This window comes from Pogona vitticeps, chromosome 3 (assembly GCF_051106095.1).
Source record: "Pogona vitticeps strain Pit_001003342236 chromosome 3, PviZW2.1, whole genome shotgun sequence".
Taxonomy (NCBI): domain Eukaryota; kingdom Metazoa; phylum Chordata; class Lepidosauria; order Squamata; family Agamidae; genus Pogona; species Pogona vitticeps.
Genome location: NC_135785.1, coordinates 1,926,325 through 1,940,311, shown reverse-complemented (window position 1 = coordinate 1,940,311; position 13,987 = coordinate 1,926,325). Strand labels below are relative to the sequence as shown.

General features: G+C 47.3%; 1 long non-coding RNA gene across 1 annotated transcript in view; it reads right to left on the bottom strand.

Moving 5' to 3' along the window:
• Positions 1-3,538: 3,538 nt before the first annotated feature.
• Positions 3,539-13,987, bottom strand: part of LOC144587954 (uncharacterized) — a 494,427-nt gene continuing 483,978 nt past the window's right edge. The window contains exon 2 of the long non-coding RNA XR_013543223.1: positions 3,539-3,762. This is a non-coding gene — a long non-coding RNA (uncharacterized LOC144587954). The remainder of the gene's footprint in view (positions 3,763-13,987) is intronic.

Here is a 13,987-nt window from a genome sequence, read left to right as displayed (position 1 = left end):
AGAGTTCTCGGGGCGCCCCCTGGTGGTTTCACTCGAGCACTCTGGCGCCTCCTCGGCTCTCACTCAGCACCCTATCCCAGCACCGAAAGCCTGAGGTTAGACCTGGGCTGATTGCCACCCCCCACCCCAAAAAATGCAATTCTTTGTTGGAATTGAGAGCAGAGAAAGGAGCTTTTTCCCTCCAGAGTCCTCCTTCGCTCTGTGTTCAGCCAGTTTAAGGCGCAGGTCTATCGGAAGGCCAGCCGGCCAGCCACCCCTTCCAGGCTGGAGCCCGTGTGTGCAGGATGATGTATTTATTCTCTCGCGTCTGGCTCATTTGGGGATCCACCCTGTTCCCTTGCTCAAGTCAGGGAGCAGCTTTGGATGAGCTCAGCCGAACACCCCTGATTCATAGAGTCTTTCTTGCAACAGATACTCTCCGTCAGATCTGGTCTCTCCTCTTCCAGATCTCCTTGCTCCCGACTCGTCACCCTTTCAGTGGTGCTCTTTTCCCCTTGTCATGCTTTGGGGCACAGCACATGCTCAACCTTCCCCCTGGCTTTTAAATTATTTTGAGCGTTTCAAGCATTTACAAGCGTGCACAGAGTGTTTTCAATCTGCAATTTTAATTTCAGTCATTTTCAGCTTTACTGTTGTTTGTTTGCTTGCCTTGGTTAAATCGGCAACATCTGCCCACCCTCACTCCATTATTACAAACTGGCCTGAAAAGGAATCAATAAGTGAAAGGAGGAATTTGGAACAACAGCAAGCAAGCAAGCAAACCAATGAACCCCAAATTCTTACGGAAACAAATAAACCAGTTTTGCTCACTCTGTCTCTTTTTAAAATACGTGGAGCTGGCAGACAAACACCCATGTGCTATTCGGCCACACACATCTCATGCAAAGAACTTCAGCCAGCGAAGACCTATTTTTACTGTCTAATTTGGATGCAGGAGACACAATTTTTCAAAGAAGAGGTTGCGTGTGAGCAAGAACAGTCTGAATCCTGATAGCTTCTCAGGTGCACGACATTCACAGCACTTGCTTTTTGGGCAGTTGCCACCTCTTAGCTTAGCCTACCCTGTAGGGTTGTTGTTAAGATAAACTCACACAGATTCTCTTGGAGTTCTAGGGCAAAGAGTGGAATACCGTCATTGTGTTTCGTTCCCCAGCAAACTGATGATTTATCGGTTTAGTATCATTTGCAGGCTGCCTTTCTCCTAGCGAGGAGATGCAAATGGGACGGGAGAGGGCATTTGATAGCCTCTTAGCTCACTGGATAGCCCAGGGGTTGAGGTCTCTGGTTGTGGAGCCAAAGGTTGGGAGTTTGGTTCCCGGCCATGTCTCCTGGGAGAAAGAACCAGCCTGGGTGGCCTTGGGCCAGCTGCACGGTAGTCCCGGACCATCCCTCCCAGGAGAAGGGAAAGGAAACCACTTATGAGTCTTCTCTACCTAGTACTGTAAACCCTGGAAAGGGTTATATCATAAGTCAAAACTGACTCAATGGCACTTGATGATGATGATGATGATTTTAGCTCACTTGACAATCTGTACCAAAGTTAAAAATGACTGACCTAGAGAGGTTTGTTAGGTGCTCATTGTCAGCATCACCAACCACCATCAGTAAATTATGGATCCTAAGTTTACAAAAGCAACTGTCACTGAACATCAGCATCGAAAATGAAACAGAAAAAAAGAGACTTGGCTTTTCCCCCTTCGTTCTTTTCTCTGTCTCTGTTTTTAAAGGCCAGACTCCAGAGCAAACGTATTCACGTGGGCGAACTGGCATTTGAAAAGTCACCGTCGGTGAAGAAGGTCGTTTGGAAAACAGCAGCTGTTGCTTGAATTTGCACTCGCGCCAGAGCAGAGAACTGTTTGGCCTTTGCGATGCTAGGGCCCCCCACTCCCCAAAGAGCCAGCCAGCCAGGAGGGCATCTTCAGGTGGGAGACGGCGAGCGTTGATGTCCACATACCCTCTTGTGGGCCATGGCTTCCTCTCCCTGGCAATGCTTCCCCAAGAAGAAGTCCAAAGGGTTTACGTTTCCTGCTTGTGTTGTTCAGGGGTGATTTAAATACAACAACAAGACTTTGTTATCCATGGGGAGTGGGTTCCAACCCCCCCCCCGCAGTTGCCGAAAAACGTGGAAGCATCGAACACTATACCTTGCATGATCTCTGGCTCCTTCTAGTGGTCAGTTCTGGTAAATACACCCTGGAAATACATATAAATATATATTTCCAGATTTTTTTTTATTTAGTAGTTGCAGGCAGTGCTCACTGGAAGGACAAATCCTGAAGCTGATGCTCCAATACTTTGGCCATCTCATGAGAAGAGAAGACTCCCTGGAAAAGACCCTGATGTTGGGAAAGTGTGAAGGCAAGAGGAGAAAGGACGAGATGGATGGACAGCGTCATTGAAGCGACCAACATGACTTTGACCCAACTCTGGGAGGGAGTGGAAGACAGGAGGGCCTGGCATGCTCTGGTCCATGCGGTCACAAAGAGCCAGACATGACTTAACAACTAAACAACAACAACAGGCAATGGATACGTGAATCAGTGGATACTGATCCCACAGATAGGGAGTTCGACTTCATAGTCCACTCCTTCTCTCTTTCTCATATTCATGACGTGTTTGCTTGGAAACAGCAGCTCAAATGGAATTTGAGCTCTAAGCATGGGACTCTTCCCCTCACTGCACACACCTTCAATTTAGTCCTCTCTTCCCCAAACCCCACACAAGTTGTTGGGGCCTTCTCCTCCGCCGTGGCCCCTGGGGGCCATTTCCACCTCTCCCCCCGGCCCCCCTTTCCTTCACTCAGTCCATGGCCAGGTAAACCTCAGACTGTGCTTGCCTTAATTGTTCTGTTTCTCCAAGACAAACAAGCCACAACAGCTGGAAACAAGAATGCGGTGCGATGCCAGCCGGCTATTGTTTTGACCGGGCCAGGGGCTCGTCTTGAAGACTTGAGGGATTTCATCCAGGCAGCTCTGAGCAGTTTGCAAAACAGTGGCTGGCAAGCGCTGATGAGCCATCAGGGTTGGTCAACCGCAGAAGGGATCTGGAACTTGGAAAACAACAGCGGGATGTTGGAGTAAACAAGCCGCTCTCCAGCATGAGGGAGCTGTCAGCCTCTCGCTCACATTAGACTTTCTTCCCCCTCTGGGTTTCAACAGAGATTTCTTTATTTTTTTACCACCGTGTCCAAACCTCTCCCCAGATCTTTTACATCCGAGCTGTCATGTCGTGCTTCGAGCATGGAGGAATCCTCTCATGTTTCTTCATGTCTAGAAACATCGTACGGGTGCAGGTGGCATCCACTCCCAGCAATTCATGTGGGGAACCTGGCAGGTATACATGGGCATTCTGCGCCTCCTGCACATTGTGATTTCTTGTTATTATAATATTTTTTTGCAGCACTAGATGTGGAACAATCAACAGATAGGTTTGTGAAGTGTGTAAAATTTCATGGCACCTGCTGATGTTTGATACCATCTATCTATCTATCTATCTATCTATCTATCTATCTATCTATCTATCTATCTATCTATCTATCTATCTATCTATCTATCTATCTATCTATCTATCTATCTATCTATCTATCTATCTATCTATCTATCTATCTATCTATCTATCATCTGTCTGTCTGTCTGTCTGTCTGTCTGTCTGTCTGTCTGTCTGTCTGTCTGTCTCTCTCTCTCTCTCTCTCTCTCTCTCTCTCTCTATCTATCTATCTATCTATCTATCTATCTATCTATCTATCTATCTATCTATCTATCTCTACCTACCTACCTACCTACCTACCTACCTACCTACCTACCTACCTACCTACCTACCTACCTACCTACCTACCTACCTACCTACCTACCTACCTACCTACCTACCTATCTATCTATCTATCTATCTATCTATCTATCTATCTATCTATCTATCTATCTATCTATCTATCTATCTATCTATCTATCTATCTATCTATCTATATCTCTGGCCAGTTAAGTTACAGTTTTAAATACCGGCTGAACTTAAGTGATCAGAATCCCACCAAATACGGTCTGTCTGTGTGCATGAGAGTAATCGCAGAGTTGCTGCGGCTCATTGTCGAGGTGTTGGTCACATGCTGGCCTTCTGCGTGACTGCATGGCTGACGGCACAACCAGCAGACCCCCCCCCCCGGGACAAGCTTGGCACCTACTCAATCCGCTGCAGGAACTTGCCTGATTCTACTGGCCTGTGTCTAAATATCTTATAGGATTTTGGCCCCTGTGTTTTTAGCCATATGTATTTTTAAACCTAAACACCAAAAAGCAAGCTTGTTCCTTGCTTAAGAGGTTGGCTCACAGGAATGAGACAAGGGTGGGAAATGTGGTTCCAAAAGAACCCTTTTATGAAGGAGAAGGAAGTTGGATTTCTCTAGAAACCACAGGGAAAGAAGAACTACTCAGCCTTCGGTGCAAAGATGCAAAGAACACATTGCATTTCCAAAAGATCTGCTCACTACTTGCAAGATGCAAGATGCAGCATCCCAGGTACTAAAGTGGGCTCGCTTGATGATGTGGGTGAATTAGCCTCTTCCCCATCCATGTCACCATGTCCAGACCCTGTCAAGGAGGCCCATTGGGGGGGGGGAATCAAACTCCCAGCCTCGGGCTATGCAGCCAGAGACTTAAACCCCTGAGTAATCCAGCAGCTCCATATTTGAATGTCTCTTTAATTAGAAGTTTCTAAAAGCATTTGCTTCCCCTAAACATGTTTTAAGCCTGTTTGGAGGGACTCTTGATTGTTTTGTAGACAACATAAGAAGCTGTTTTCTGTCAGGAGGTTAAAACTGTTTGTGCATCCTCAGAGATACACGGTTGTTACATCCTTAAAAAACACCCCGGATCTTTGTACCACGCAAGGAAATGACATTCTTCAAATTATATATCATATCACTTAAAAATATAGGCCACTCTTTTCATTTGTAACCATTGAATCAAAGCAACAAGGAGGAGGGAAAGGGCTAACAATAAATAAACAAATAATAGATTGATGCAAGTAAATAAAAAAGGATGTGGGGAAAAAAGGAAACAACAGAAGTCATTAAAGAGGAAATACAAATAGCAGAGGCAACGTAAAAGGACTGATGTCAAAATGGACAGGGTTGCAAGTTCTTGTGATCATGGGGTGCTCAGCAAAAGTGAGGTAATCATGGCAAAACCACCAAAAGTCCCCCATCTTAAGAACATCAGAAGAGCCCTGCCAAGGACCCTCACCGTGGCCCCACCAGATGCGTCTCCTGATCCCCTTACCTCCCCTGCATCTGGCCTTTGGAGGTCCCTTCCTTTGAAGCCTGGAGTTTAGACCTCCCCATCACAGCTTGTCACCTGTGATGGACTTTTGCATTTTTTTTGTGCACTACACCAGCGGTTCCCAAATTCCAGCCCTTACGATGCCATTATGCCCAGGAGAAAGGAAATACAGTGGTGCCTCGCAAGACGAACGCTTCGTTTAACGACGAAATCGGATAACGATGAACTTTTGCGATCGCAAAATGATGTTTCCTATGTTTTTTTTTGCTTTGCGATGATCAGTTCCCTGCTTCGCTAATCGATTATCGCAAAACGATGATTTTCGCACAGCTGATCGGCAGTTTCAAAATGGCTGCCAGGTAAAAAAAATGGCCGCCCGTTGTTTTCTGGGACGGGTTCCTCACTGCACAGGCAGCAAAAATGGCCCCGCTATGGAGGATCTTCGCTGGACGGTGAGTTTCAAGCCCATAGGAATGCATTAATCGGGTTTTAATGTGTTTCTATGGGCTTTTTAAAATCGCTTTACGACGTTTTCGTTCTACAGCGATTTTGCTGGAACGAATTAACATCGTAATGCGAGGCACCACTGTACCTATATCGTCTGATGGAGTGGATGCATCTTGCAGTATTCACCCCTTCACTAAAGTACAATGCATATTATATTATATCTGGGCCTTCATCTGCTCCAAGAATAAACATAAGAACCTAAGAACCTAAGAAGAGCCCTGTGCTGGATCAGGCCAAGGGCCCACCTAGTCCAGCTGTACCTCACCGTGGCCCCACCAGATGCCTCTGGGAGCCCACAAGACAATGAGAGACCTGCCTCCTGATAACCCCTCCCGTGCATCTGGCCTTTGGAGGTCCCTTCCTTCAAAGCCTGGAGATTTCACATACCCATCACAGCTTATCACCTGCAATGGACTTTTCCTCTGGGAATCTGTCCCGTCCCCTTTTTCAAGGCATCGATGCCAGATGCCGTCACCGCCTCTTGTGGCAAAACACACTGGGTTAGAGAAATATTTTCTTTTTTCTATTCTCCCTCTCCCAACAGCTGGGGTTGAAGAGAGACCTCCACACCCCTGTCTTGTGCTTAAGGAAATCAAAGGTCCTTCAGTTTCACTTGTACAGCATTTACAGAATAATTTGTAACATGCAGAGAATGTGGGATGGGTAGAAAACCAAGTTCTCCTGAACTTCTCAAGAAGCAAACTTTTTAAAAAAAACATATGGAATAGCTTGTTAGAGATATTATCTGAGAATTTGAGAAGTTATGTTGAAGGAAACTGAAAAATGTTTTATGATTGAGCCCAGAAATAAACATGAGTAGAGAATATAACATAGGTTAAAGACTTTAGTACTGTACTGTGACACAGTTATGAAGATTATATATTAGATATTGTACTATGGTAAACACCTCGCAGCATGTTGTAACCTGCAGCTCTGACCCTAACCGGGCAGAAAAACATATTCTTGAACCTCCATTCTTTTCCACCTCACTTGAACCCTGAAAGGAGAGAGCTTTTAGAAGGGGGCCAGTGTTTAGATTGAGAAGCAGCATCAGCCCACCCACCCAGTTCATTTTCAGAAATGCTTATAAATAAATACTTTTCTTTCCTGTTTATATTCATGGCTGTGATACAAACATTCAAAAATTTTGGTCCATGTTACAAAGTTCGCTAGTATTCATTAGCATTTCAAAAAACAGAACTTCAAAAGCTGCTGGTTTTGTTTATTTTTCCCCACACTACCACTTCCCAGTGTGGCAGCTGGGTGTTGCAATTGTAAAACATAATTTTTCCAAGATTGGCAGAAGCAACCGGAACAACAATAAAACCAGTATAATTGAGTGAGAAAAGTTGCAAATTTGTTCTGTCCGTGGGCTTTACATTCAACAGGAATGTTGTTTGAATTGTATTTCGGCACCATGATTCTTTTAGTGTTCTTTTTCAGTTTTACCTTGATGCTAACGTTTTACCCTAAGTTCACAATCCACATTCCGCTCCTGGTCTTGTTTTGGCTGAGAGAATAAACTTCTCCATCTCCCGCTTCTAATTATGTAGTCTATTTGATTTCTATATTGACCATCCAGGGATGTCCACATGTATAGCTGTCTGTATGGTTGTTGGATGCATGTATTTGTAATAAGTAGATCGCTGGCTTTGCAGAACCTGCTCCCCTGCTTCATTTCTGCCTCTTAGACTAAAATTCCCAACTTCATTTGGTTCTGCTTTGTTCCCTACTTTTGCATTCCTGTCACCGATGATTATAAGCAAGTCCTGATTTGTGTGTGATCAGTTTCCTCCTGGATGGTTGCATAATACGTGGGCATGTTTCTGATCAGATTGACACATACAGGTGTGAAAGCTGGACGGTAAAGAAAGCTGCCAGGGGAAAAAAAGGATTTGTTTGAAATGCCGTGGAGGAGGATAGATTAACAAGTGGGTCCTACATCTAATTGAGCCTGGACTATCTCTAGAGGCCATAATAATAAGAAAAAAACTGAGGCTGCCCTACTTTGTCCAGAGAAGCCAAGATTTCCCTGGAAAAGACACAAAGCTGGGAAAGGTTGAAGGCAACAGGGAAAGAGGAAGACCAGACATGAGATGGACTGACTCCCTAAAAGAGACCATGGGCTTGAGTCTGGAAGGTCTGAGCAAGAGAGTTGAGGATGGGGCCTTTTGCAGATCACTTATTCACGGGGTCGCCGTAAGTCGGAGGTGACTTGATGGCAGGTAAACAACAGCCACAATAACAGCAGGACAGGGTGGTCCTTGGTTTTCTTCCATATGCAGGATGAATCCCTCTCCCATTCTCTCCTCTCTTCTCCGCCCCATCATGTCAAACCACACAAATTACAGAGTGAGACAGCAACCGCAACCATCTCACCTGGGGAACATTGCAAAACAGTGTTGATCTCATGTTTGGGTGGCTGCAGAGGCACACTGGCGGGGCAGTCGGGGGGGGGGGAAAGAGTCTGTCCCAACCCACAGCCTGTTTGTGTCAAAAACATCAACATCTGGGGAGAAACAACCAAAAGCCAGAGGTCAGCACTTGGCGCTGTGAACGTCTCCCAAACAAGTCCGGGGAAAAGGTGCGCGGGGGGGGGGGGGGACAGTGAGAAACAGAAAACCAAAAACACACCAAGCAAATCTCCATCAGGGCTGGACAGACTCTTACCCTCCCCATATTGCCGAACAGGAGCTTCTCTCAGGCCTAGAGAGCAACACCCGTGACCTTTGACGTCTTTTTCTGCATATTACAAACCCAAACCTATGGCTTCCTTTAGGTTGTCAGTCCATCTTGCTTTGGGTCTTCCTCTTGTCCTGCTGCCTTCCACCTTTCCCGCCATGATGGTCTTTTTCCAGAGAATCCTGCCTTTCTCCCGATGCGCCCGGTGTAGGAAACTGTCTCCCTGGAAACAAAATTAAACCAGCATTATTCATCTTTTAATCTCTGGATTTCCAAGAACTTAAATCAAGGGAAGAGATCTCATTACACAGCAACGTCTGACACTGGTGAGCCCATTAAAATCACCTCTCAAGACAATCAGAGCCCTTGGAAACCCAGCCACAACCATATGTCTGTGTGATCACACTGGGAAGAAGTTGGGAGTCTATAGACAGTGGTCATGATGATCCCTGTGCCCTGTAAGCTTTCCTGCAAGAAAGTCAGAAGAAGAGAATATGACTGTCCATCCGTCCACTATCCCGCCTCAACTCCTCCTTCATCAAAATAGCTAAGCCTCTGAGGGGCTCCTTCCTCTATGGTTTATTTTGTGCCCTGGTTTGTCCCGTAGGGCGAACCCTGGAAGTTATAACCCACCATTTGCTGTAAACCATGTTTCTTGCAATGACATCGCTTTGTGTTTTAATAGAGACCCAATCGATTCATTACCAGGTACTTGGGAATCCCACAAAGATGCATTCTGTGGCTGAACACCGACGGGCCTCTTTCACTCTCTGGAACGGCTGTGTTTTGACCTCGAATGACGACTCTTCGGGATCCCCTGCGCTGGTCCACCTGCCATGGATGGAAGCACATTGAGATCCGGCTGGCTCAAGAGTCCGTTCTTGAGACCCAGGGTTTGCCTCTCTGTCCCAGTTGAGTCCAAGAGACTCTGTTCTGTCGTATCCTGGGCCCATCCTGCGGACACTGGACATCCATGGGCATCTAGCGGTGGTCGACCCTGGGAATGAGAGCATGAGCTGGGCAGCTGTTCAGGCCCCCACCTGCCCCGAGTCCCCCCCCCCACCAAGGGCAACGTCTTCCACGGTTTGATCCATCCCCCGAGACGAGGGTCTTGGGCCCTCGGTTCCATCCAAGGAAGGAACGGGAACCCTCAGAACAGGAGGAACATCTTCTTTCACAATCTGTTCTTTGACTCATCTCGCTCACTTCTTCTTCCCTTTTCTGGCTCCGTACGGCTTCCTCCGCTTCCTCTCATTCGGCGGTCCCTTTTGGCATACCGCCGAACCGCAAGTTTCTGCAACAGGGATGGTCGAGTGCCCGACCTGGCGGCTCTGCGAGGGGGTTTCCTTCTCCTCCTCGGTTCTTGAGGGCCGTGGGCTTCCTTCCCCAGTGCACAGGACTGCTCTCCTGGGCTTCCTTTCCTGCCTTTCTCTCTCCTTTGCTCCCCAAAAATAGGACTTAGGTGGTGATTTCGGCCTTCTCCCTTGCAACATTTAAGGAGAGTAATTCCCTGGTCCAGGGGTCTTCCCACTGGATTTTTATCCCTAGTTGGTTCTATGAGCCTTGCTCTGCACAACATATTTTTGCCTCTGGTTCTTCCTTCATGTCCTTCCAAAACTCCTTCGCCTCCTCTTGTTTCCCCTTCTTTATATCCCCCCCTTCTTCTGCTAGGGGTACTTTCCCCTCTACCTGCTCTTTGCCCAATCCTGTCTTTTCTGTCTCCTCTCCCTGCTGTATACCTGAGACCACTCAAGCTGGTGGCTTCCTTTAGAGATTGAGTCCATCTCATATTTCATCTCCCTCTTTTCCTGCTGCCTTCGACTTTTTCCTGCTTTATTGTCTTTTCCAGAGAAGCCTGACTTCTCATGATGTGCCCAAAGGAGGCCAGCCTTGGTTTCAACATTTTGGCCTCCAGAGAGAGTTCAGGCTTGATTTTCTTTAGGACACACTTGTTCATATTTCTGGCAGTCCAGGGCATCCCCAAAGCTCTCCTCCAGCACCACATTTCAAACAACTCATCCCCCCTTCCAGCTTTCTTAATCGTCCAGCTTTCACACCCATACATGGTGGTTGGAAATACAATAGTGGAGAGGATCTTAGCTTGGGTCTCCAGTGACACATCCTTACACTTGAGGAAGGATCTTTTCACGTTCTTTCCTGGCTGCCCTTCTGAGAACTAGAGGGGGGAGGAAATCCACCATTCTGGGGCTTAGGCAAGGTGGCCTGCTGGTGGCAGTTGGGTTCTCTCCGACTTCCTCTTTACAGTCCCAAGCCAGGTAAGCTGGCCTCTCTGATGATCCTATCTCATCACCTTCTAGGTATCTCATGGCAAGCCAGGATTTGGGGATGGGGGGGGCTTACACAAGGTGTTCTCTTTGTCTCATCCTTCCTAGAGGTCCTGTGGTGTTGAGCTTCACCTACGTTGATCTCTGCTGAGGCTTTTACCATGGCTGGTCCAGATCAAGTCCTTCCTTCCCCATCCTTAAGGTTTCCTGAGCATCTCTCTTCTTCCCCTTCCTTGCATGTGACCGGATAAATTAAGACCCACTGTTATCCCATAAACTCCCTTTGTGCTTCCTACAATATTTCTACAGCTACTTTGGCCATTTGTCAGAGGCTCTCCCAAAACTGCCCACCTCATCATGGTATTTTTCCAGAACCTTTGAAAGCCAACCACAAGAGGGATTGAAAAGAACTTTCTCCTCCTCTCTAGAATTTTCCTCCCCATTACATGGTGTTTGCCACAATTCTTGAATCCTCCCCGAATCCTCTGGTTTCTGTTTATAACTATCCAGATTTATAGGAGAGGAGATGATTGCTTGAGAGTCTCAACTTCTTTTGGGGGGGGGGGGCTTGGCCATAAACACAACATGAAAGAAATATAGGCTGAATTAGGGTTATATACAGTAAGTCGCCGAACAAACCATATAAAGCGGTATGTAAAGAATAGTTTCCAGTCTGCGGCCCTCTTCAAATGTGCCAGCCCCCCAAGGAGTCATAGGGTCCCCACTGAGAATAGCAGATCTAAATCAGTTAGGTTCTTAGGGTTTTCATCCTCCACTATGGGGCAGGGTTGGGTCTTCTGTATTTACATGGAGTGGGAACAAGAGTTGTATTCTCAAACATTCAAAATATCAGTTTTAGCAAAGATGTCCCTGTTACAGAATAAAACTTGAAAACTTGTTTGTCTGTTTGTTTGTTTGTTTTGCCTTGTGTCCATTGGAAGCTGTAGTAAAGGTAAAGGTAAAGGTTCCCCTTGACAATTTTTGTCCAGTCGTGTTCGGCTCTAGGGGGTGGTGCTCATCCCCGTTTCCAAGCCATAGAGCCAGCGTTTTGTCCAAAGACAATCTTCCGTGGTTACATGGCCAGCGCGACTTACTGTAGACACGGAACGCTGTTACCTTCCCACCGAAGTGGTCCCTATTTATCTACTCGCCCTAAAGGTGCTACAATGCACTTGTTTTGGTTTTGCTGTTCGAAATCTATGAGGCACCTCTCTACGTAGCTGTCTGTGTTATTTGTGTAAATGTGTATGTTGTTGAGGGAACCGTATTTTCGTCTGGCTTCTTTTCTTGGGGTGCGCCTCCTCCTGTTTGTTACTATCTTTGGAGAAATGATTCAGGCTCCAAATCCACCCAGAGAGGATGTTCCAAAGGGGGGGGGGGGAAGGAGGGAAGGAGTGAACTTCCTTCTTCTGTTTCAACTTGCAAGCGCGATGAGTAAGTAAGCGAGTCGCTCTGTTTTGGGCATTCCGTCCCACCGCGCTCGCTCAGCCCGTGGGTGGCTGGAGCAAAGCGCTCTGAGTCAGACACACAAGACAACAATAATTTGGAAGCAAAGACTGCTCTTGGGTCGCAGAGGGGACCGTCATGATCCGCGGGTATTTAAGGCTGGAAAACAGGGAACATGCCTGGGCCAGAAGCGCCACGCCCTCGCCAAAGGCCTGGCCGCTTCAAAAACACCAGACACCGTTGTTGTTGGTGTTGTGCTAGTGCAGAGCAGGAGGAGAAAGCGTGCCATGGATGATTCAGGGGCCAAGATGGCTGTGGAGATAAGACACTGGGCCAGTTCACGGAGCCACCCAAGATTGGGTGGCCCTTGGGTTAGAAGAGCAGTACAACAACAGAGCCCATGACCTCAGGGGGTGGCAGTGAGCGCTCCAGCGCTGAAGGCCTTGGAGAGAAATCTAGACAACTAACCACTTGGCAGATCCGCTTGGATTCAGATTCTTGCCTTGAGCAGGAGAGGTTGGACCCCCTTCGAAGAACCTCACCGTTCTAGGATTCTGTGATTCTAAGCCTCAGGATGGCTGTGGCTGCCTTAAGCCCCCATCTGTGCTATAGCCATGAATTCGAACTCCCTCCTCCATCGCCCATCCACCTTGCCTCCAAAAGCGCCTGGCTCCTTCTTAGAGGAGGCAACAAGGAACAGACTGGGCAATGGGAGCAGGAAGGGGAAACAGGAAGAGTCTTTTCTGCTTCTCTTCCTGGAACTTATGACTACTACAGGGACCCAGAGGCTGACAATCATGTGGATAACCACGCACAGGTTCCTTGGAAAACTGGCCCGAAGCATATCCTTTCACAACCCAGTTAATTTCTCACAGTATCCACTAGGCTGCAGCGGCACACCCAGGGAAAAAAAACACAGGTGAAATGTGAAGCCACCCAGCGTTGTCGCTGTGTTTGATGAACCGGGAGACCTCTCCTGCCTCCGCTGCGCCGTCAGCGTGCTCTTTGGGCCACCGTCCAGCTGCACTGAATGCACACGTTGAAACAGGCTTGCGTTTCGTAGGTTTCGCTTCTGTTCGCAGAGAATCCGCAGCCGAAAGTTCAGCGTGGATTCTCTGTGAACCTATAGCTCCTGCCTTAGATTCTGTACCTGAACCGCATGACCTGGCTTGAACCCCGCAAGAGAAGTCAGCTGCTTTTCAAGAAGCAAAGTTGAAGAAAGCCATGCCAGTCAATGACGGTCAACTGTTCATGAATGATTGCTCATGTATTAAGAAGAGTTTTATCAGAGAAAATTGTCAAACAGTTTAACAGCGCTAAAGTACTTCACACTCATTGAGGCTCTTGTCCATCTGTTGTTGTTTAGTCGTTTAGTCATGTCCAGCTCTTCGTGACCCCCTGGACCAGAGCACGCCAGGCCCTCCTGTCTTCCACTGCCTCCCGGAGTTGGGTCAGATTCATGTTGGTCGCTTCAGTGACCCTGTCCATCCATCTCGTCCTCTGTCGTCCCCTTCTCCTCTTGCCTTCACACTTTCCCAACATCAGGGTCTTTTCCAGGGAGTCTTCTCTTCTCATGAGATGGCCAAAGGACTGGAGCCTCAGCTTCAGGATCTGTCCTTCCAGTGAGCACTCAGGGTTGATTTCCTTCAAAGCCGCCTAGAGTGGTCTTTTTTGCCAGATGGGCAGGGTATAAATCAAATCAAATCAATAATCAATCAATCAATCAATAAATGGGTAGGTTTGTCCTCTTTGCAGTCTGGAAATTGGGGGGGGGGGAGCATTGCAAGCGTCTATAAT